The sequence below is a fragment of the Hyaena hyaena genome, unplaced genomic scaffold (genome assembly GCF_003009895.1).
Source record: "Hyaena hyaena isolate Hyena2069 unplaced genomic scaffold, ASM300989v1 scaffold_1577, whole genome shotgun sequence".
Taxonomy (NCBI): domain Eukaryota; kingdom Metazoa; phylum Chordata; class Mammalia; order Carnivora; family Hyaenidae; genus Hyaena; species Hyaena hyaena.
In genome coordinates, this window is record NW_024082215.1 from 107,530 (window position 1) to 115,501 (window position 7,972).

Below are 7,972 nucleotides of genomic sequence, written 5' to 3' on the forward strand. Positions count from 1 at the left end.
AGATAGCCATCAGCATTAACATCACCTACCATGTATTGGCTTTTCCAGAAATATAGTGCTTCACATTCATCATGTAATTTAATCTGTGTAACAAACCTAGATGTTAATTATTAGTAGCATAGATTTATAAATGAGAAAGCAATCTCAGAGATAAACAGATACTGACTGCATGGCAGAGCTGGTACCTAGACATGATTGACTGTGTTGGCTCTGAGATGTAGCTGAGGTGCAGGGCCCCCTAGCTCCTGGCTCCAGGGCTTCCAAACAGACTAGCTAAAGCTAATTGCCATTGACAAAACCCAAAGGCAGAAAGACAAGTGGTGGTGAAACAAGAAGGGATTTATTTCAGCGAGGCCAACATCAGGGAGATATAGAACTAGTGTCCCAAAGTCTGTCTTCAAAGTGCTGAAAATACTTCTAGGTTTGTATAAGGAAAATGTGGGACAAAGGTCAGTGTGCAGCTGGGCAATAAAAGTCAGGTTGATCATTGGCTTGGGGTCAATCAAGTGGGGTCATGCTGGCCTCAGAAGGATCACTATTGCTTGGGGGCAGTTTCCATTCCCATTTCAGGATGTTTTATGTAGTACTGGGTCTTTTGCCTGAGTTAAGAGATAAGCTGGAAAGAAGAACTTTATCAGTTAGAAAGTATAGATTGAGGTCAAAATGGAGGCAGTTAAGGGAAAAATGGAGTCCTCTTTCACAAGCATGTTTTATTTTATTTTATTTTTTTGTTTTCTTTTTATTAGTAAAATGAACACCTTCAGCAACTCCCTGCAGAAGTAACCTAGAGGGTGAGTTTAAATGAATCCAAAGTAGTTTGATAAACATGTGAAAATCACAATCAAAGGTACTGTGGGGAGATGTTGTCTCCGAAAGGTAGGGCTGGACCATAACTGCAACTGAGAAATTTTAAACACCATCTCTCTATTTATTCAGTAGTGTTAATGAGTTTTCCTTGGTATGTAAGGAATGCAGTCTTTTTATTTTATTTTATTTATATATTGAGGGAGAGAGAGAGTGTGTGTGTGAGAGAGAGAGCAAGTGTGAGCAGGAAAGGACCAGAGAGAGAGAGAGAGAGAGAGAGAGAGAGAATCCCAAGCAGGCTCTGATCTGTCAGTACAAAGCAAGATGCAGAACTTGATCTCATGAACTGAGAGATCATGACCTGAGCCAAACCCAGACACCTGGTAAGGCATATTCTCTTGACCATTAAATTAAACAGTCCAGATTTAGGTACTCAAAGGGAATGTTTTCCAAACTTGCAGTAAAGTCAGTAAAATTTGGGATGATTTGAGATCTTAATGATTCTTGAGTGTTCCTAATGAAATATAATAGAATGGTATTATTAATAAAAATGATAGACTAGATCATAAAGCATAGATTATATACAAGTCTCTTTCACCTAGTAAGGTCAGTGTGTGTGTGTGTGTGTGCATGTGTGTAAACTTTTGTTTATGCATACACATACACACTTATACATATATGCTGCATCACAATGTAAAATGTTTTTTTTTTTTCTTCTGTTTCTCAATCAAAGAGATTGAAAGACCATTTTCTGAGGTCTTTACCTTGGAAAGGTAAATTTACTCAGAGACTATTTACTCAGAAATAAGAGTCTATAAAATGTACCACTCAAGTACTTTATGTTACATTATAGAATATTTGGAAAATTATTACCATAGAGAGTAACCAGTGATCTGATGTGATGAAATTTTCCCTGTTGTAGTCTAAAAAAGGAATTTAATCATATTATTTCACTTGCCTTAATAATCTGGCCTTAAAAATAGTAACCTTACAACACACTTCCCAGTTTTGCCTCTTTTTGTAATTACTAATAACAAATTTTTGTTATTTTTTGATGGAATCAATCCTAATCATTCCTGCTCAACATCCTTCCAAGAAGCCAAGGTCATTATTACAGGTGGAAAGGCTTAAAGTAAATATGTTTGTTTGCTCTCTTAAAACAAATGTTGCTTTGTTTTAAGGAACCAGTGAAAGAAAAATTGCCCTCTATTCCAAAGCTTCTAATTCACATTATTTTTTTTTCATACCAGTGATTTGGAATATTTAGGATTTCAGCCATTTCTGATTAAAATCTTCTAGTAATCAAGGTTGGCCTCCAACTTTGATGGCTTGCATTTTCATTTACAAGCTGGTAGCATTTCTGTAATGAGCTGTGAGTGTTGGGACAATAATGTATTTATTGGGACCAGAGTGACATAGTCACATCATGAAAAATATTCATCACCTGCTGTTTATGGTGCTGCAAACTTTTATTTATTTATTTATTTATTTATTTATTTATTTATTTATTTATTGTTAGCTTTTAAAGTAGGAAATAGTTGTCTGTTGCAGGACTTTGAAGCATATTGCTTTCATATAGGACACACTGGCTGTGTTAAGTACATTATTTCATCTACATATCAAAAATTCAACATTTAAAACAACCTGTCCTGAGTCACAAACATAATTCATGATAGTCAAAGGAAACCTTAGCAAAATAAATTACAATACAATATAGTTACTGATACTCAACTCTTTAAAAAAGAAGGATGGAAGTGAAACAGTGTGGACTATTGGTCTAAAAAGAACTCGTTGAAAATAGTCTTTCACATAAAAAGACTTGGTAAAACATTTAATAATACAGATCTCTTATCAGAGCATAGGACTTAAATAGACTGAAATTTACTTTTTGTGTGAAGTTGTTTTAAACAATTTCATATATATATTTAAAATTTATATATATAATATATACAAATATTTTTTAATAACTGTCAAATTAGCAGCTGCTTATAAACTATCACCTTAAAATAGTTATGGAGCCTGGATTCTCTTGTCCTTGGAGTGGCTGAGAGATAGGAACGCTGAAAGGACTCCGTTTTAGGAAGGCTCCGTTTCTGCTCTTTGCCTGCTCGGCCCTATGTCCTCGTGTTCCAGATTTCACCTTGCATCTGAGTAAAAACCAAAGAAGCTATGTTCCTGGTCCAATGGAAAAGTAAGAAAGTTAATCATTCTTTGAGTTTTGTCCTAAGCCCCCAAACACCTGACAATGTCTAAGAAGAGCTGGATCCCAAACACGTTCCAGGACATTAGCTTTGAACAAACCTGATATCAGTAACCCCTACCTTTAGTGATGTTTTGCATAACACCTATTGTTCACCTGACACTCACCTTTGATTAGACCCTACTCTGGATTTCTGGGGAAACATGTATCCTAGAACCCTTTCCAATATAAATCCCTAACTCCAAGCGATGGGGAGACTCCTCCCAGGCACTCTTTCAGCTATTCTGTCACCCACACTATTCAGTAAGCTCTGCTTTCACTTTCTCTGGCTTGTGTTTGATTTCTGTCCTGTGAGAAGCCAAGGACCCTCTTGGCCAGTCCTGTGGGACCCCTCTCTGAGTCCTTGGACCAGCCTGCTTGCATCAAATGCACGTCCTTTTTGCAGATTGCATATTTTACAAGGCACCTAGGAGGGGCGGGGGTGGGAATGAGGGGGTGATACAGGGAGATGAAGCCATGTTTCTTTTTGATAAAAAGAATTACCAATAGGCTGACATAGGCCTTAAACAACTTCTTTTTACTGGTCTATATGTTTTCCTATTCCTGATCTCATATAACCTATTGCCAGAAACAATAAGGTTGAATGGAAAAGCATTACTCTTAACATGAACATTTTGCAGGAGGCCTCCAGGAAAGGTCTTAGGGTAGATTTATTATAATTCAAGTGAAAATACCATGTTCTTTAAAATTATGTATATTATCAATATATAAAATATGAACACTTTTTCTTTAGGATATATGAATGTGTTTTTAATGAATAATTTTATTAGAAAAATTATTTGTTAAGACAAGGTTTTTGATATCCCACAGTGTATAGTAAATCCAATTATCTGTTCTATAAATTGTTTCGAAAATATATATCAGTTATTACTCAGAATATCTTATCACTGTCAAACTATACGATTAAGACAATCATAGTCTAGATAATCACAATTATAATTTTTACATTAGATTATAAATACTTATGAGTTTTATATTTTATATTCACTCTCAAACTGTAGATTTTCCCTACCTGTAGCCTAGCAAACAAATTTCACATACAATAGATTTTTCTTGTAACTTCTTTATATAGATGAAACAACCTGATCTTTACCTGTGTAATTTATTTATACAGACATATTCCCAAATCTTTCTTCTTTTACCAATCAGAACTGCCATTCATACCCTTTCCTATTATGCATTCCACCCTAGATAGGTCATTCCGTCTCTTGATTCACAGAACTTTCTTGCTTTGTCTCATGTGACTCTACAACCTATAAAACTTGTACAAACAACCTTTAAGACATTCTTCTGCTATACAGCAGGGACAACTACAGGAGATACTGAGAGAAAGTGTGCAGTTTTGGTTTACATGGTCTGTTTTGATTTGTTTATTGTTGATGTTTCTTGGAGAGAGAGAGAGAAACACTGCAAAAAAGTAGAAAATAAAAACCAAGACTCATTTTTTCTCCGTCTGAAACAGCAAATGCTAATTTTTGCCATTTACACTTTTAACCTAATTTTTGAAAAACAGAAACAACACAAATATGTTGAATTCTATTTAATCAGTTCTCAAAGGCAATTGACATTTTCAGTTTGTATTTTCTGGGTTTTTTTAACCAATTTTTTTTTCATTTAAGACGTTTACTCAAACCCAGCAGAGAAAGGGCAGCTTGTGTCTGTAACAAAGTGTCATGTTTTAAAGCGTAGATCAGTAATCGTATATGAGAGGGTACACTGCTAGATACAAACTAACTGATCAGAGAACAACATTTCAATGCTTAAAACAGAATAGGCTTGCTTGTAAAGCAGCACCTTTGTCACATTTTTAACTTTAGTATCCCTGTCCTTCTTCTTCATCCCCTCCTTCAATGGAATCCACATCAACCTCTTCATAATCCTTCACAAGGGCAGCCATGTCCTCCAAGACCTCAGAAAACTGTCCTTCCCCCATACCCTAACCCACATAGCCATGAACAAAGGCACTCTGGGCATACATCAGGTCAAACCTGTGGTCCAGGTGAACCCAGGCCTCAGCAATGGCTGTGGTATTGCTCAGCATGCACAGAGCTTGCTGTACTTTGGTCAGGTCTCCACCAGGTAGCACAGTGGGATATTGGTAATTAATGCCAACTTTGAAGCCAGTGGGGCACTAGTCCACAAACCTGATGGTACACCTGGTCTTAATGGTGACACTGGCAGCATTACATCTTTGGGAACCACATCACCACAATACAACAGGCAGCAAGCCATGTATTTATTATGACAAGGGTCATATTTCATCATTTGGTTGGTTGTCTCAAAGGATACGTTGGTAATCTCTGTTACATAAAGCTGTTTGTGCTAGGCTTTCTCAGCAGAGATGACAGGAGCATATGTGACCAGAGGGAAGTGGATGCAGATGGGGTACCAGGTTGGTCTGGAATTCTATCAGAAAACATTCAGGGCTCCATCAAATCTGAGGAAAGCAGTGATGGAGGACACAATTTGACATATCATCTTATTCAGGTTAGTTTAGATTGGGCATTCAGTGCAGTTTCTACCACAGATATTCATGGCCTCATTGTCTACCATGAAGGCAAAATCAGAGTGCTCCAGTGTGGTGAGAGTAGTGAGGATGGAGTGATAGGACTCAACTACAGCTGTGGAAACTTGGGGGTCTGAGTAAATAGAGAGCTCCGGCTAGGACTTGCCACAATCGACAAGACAGATGTTTCATCAGCAGGATGGTGAGCCCAGGACCAATTCCTCCTCCAAAGCCATGGAAAACCAAGAAGTCCTGAAGACCTTATGCACTTGTTGGCCAGTTCCAAATTCATTCCAAGACAATGTCAATGACCTCCTTGCCAGCGGTGTAGTGCCCTCGGGCATAGTTATTGTCTTTATCTTCCTTGCCTGTGATGAGCTGCTCAGGGTGGAAAAGCTGATGATACCTGCCAGTGCGAACTTCATCAATGACTATGGGTTCCAGGTCTACAAACACTGTCTTGAACACATGCTTGCCAGCACCTGTTTTACTGAAGAAGGTATTAAAAGAGTCATCTCCTCCCTGAGTGTTCTTGTCACTTGGCATCTGACCATCAGGCTCATGCCGTGTTCCAGGCAATAGAGCTCCCAACAGCCATTGCCAATCTGGACACCAGCCTGGCCAACATGAATGGAGATGAATTCACACGTGTTTGCTGCTTTGTGGCTGCCAAGCAAATAGCAGAGAAGAGTAAATGTTGCTGCTTCTTACAGCAGTCGACATAAAATACACTATTTTTAAAATTAGGAGATATAATGCATACATAGAAAAGAGTATAAAATAAAATATATACACTTAAATGCATTATTACAAAGTGGACACTGTGTAAACGTCTTCCAGGTCAAAATGTATAACATTGTTAGAATCTCATAATTATCCCCAGTTGTCCCTTTTCCATGGTATCTTTCTTACTCTCTGTAAAATACCACTGCTCTGACACCTGTGACAATCATTCACCTCCTTGCTTTGTTAAGTTTAGTCTCCATCTATGCATTACAAATAATATAGTCAAGTTTCATTCATTTTTGAAATTTATATCAATCAATGAAATCATACACTATATATTTTACACGTCTGGCTTTCACTTGACAGGATACCATTTAGATTCAAATAAATAGTTTGCACACTCCTTGATGTATTGTGTGCCGTTTCATGACTATACAATTTAATTCTTTATTATTGACAGAGATTTGAATTGCTTCATTTTTCTCACTATGGCCAACATATGTATCCTAGGGTAACTGAGCATGTATTTGTCTAGAGTATATTCTTGGAGTGGAATCATATTTGATAGGACATGTGAATTTCTGACTTGACCAGACAATTCCAAACTCCTTCCTAAAATCAATGTGCTAGTTTATACTCCTACCGGAAGTATATAAAAATTTCTTTTCTCTATGCTTTTGGAGAAATAGAATTGTTTATGATATTAATGTAATGAAATATATGTAATAGATACTCATTACAGTGAGTGTGATAATTTGCATTTACTTGATTTAAGGAGATCAACTGCATTTTCATGTTTCCCCTATACTTAGGGACTTTTTTTGAAAGTTATGTAAGATTTTTATTCATTTTTCAATTGGATTATTTCTCTTTCATCATTGACTTAAAGGATTTCCTTATATAGCCAAGATATTAATTCTATGTTTTTGTTATGTACTACAGATATCTTCTGCTACTTTGCACCTTTGCTTTTAATAATGTCTGTAGTTTATTTTTTTATACATATACTTACCTTGGTTTTTCCACCAGTGGCGGATATCCCTGATTCTCAGACTCTCCTGAGGCACTCCGGGATCCCTCATTGAATTCACAGGTGTGCTCCAGAACACCTTAAGTTTTCAAAGGAAGGTCAGCAACACTGAATATCCATTGAACAAGTGTAAATACTTTCTAGAGGAGGTTTACAGTTTCATTATTAGATTGTGCTTCATTCTCTTGAGTGATAATGTGTTTCCTAAGCTAGGTTTATGGTGTTTTTGTGGTCAGTATAGACACAGATGACACACTCTTCACAAACTTAAGTTATATTATAGATATAATGTAAAATTCCAAACTATAAAACTCCTAGAAGGTAACATAGGAGAAAACCTAGATGGCCTTGGTATGGTCTTTTCAGACATAACACTGACGAAGAATCAATATGTTGGACTTCATTACAATTAAAAAACTTCTGCTCTGTAAAAATATAATACAAAGAAAATTAGAAAACGCTGGGAGAAAGTTTTGTCAAAGACACATCTGATACAGGACTGTTATTTAAAATACACAAATAACTCTTGAATCTCAGCAGTAAGAAAATAAACCATCTAAGTTAAAAAATGGTCCAAGATCCTTAACTAGACATCTCAGCAAAGAAGATAATAAGATGGTAAATAAGCATATAAAAAGATGTTCCA

At 36.5% G+C, this 7,972-nt stretch overlaps 1 pseudogene; it reads right to left on the minus strand.

The window, feature by feature from the left end:
• Window positions 1–4,697: 4,697 nt before the first annotated feature.
• On the minus strand, window positions 4,698–7,386 carry LOC120226074 (annotated as a pseudogene).
• Window positions 7,387–7,972: the final 586 nt, after the last annotated feature.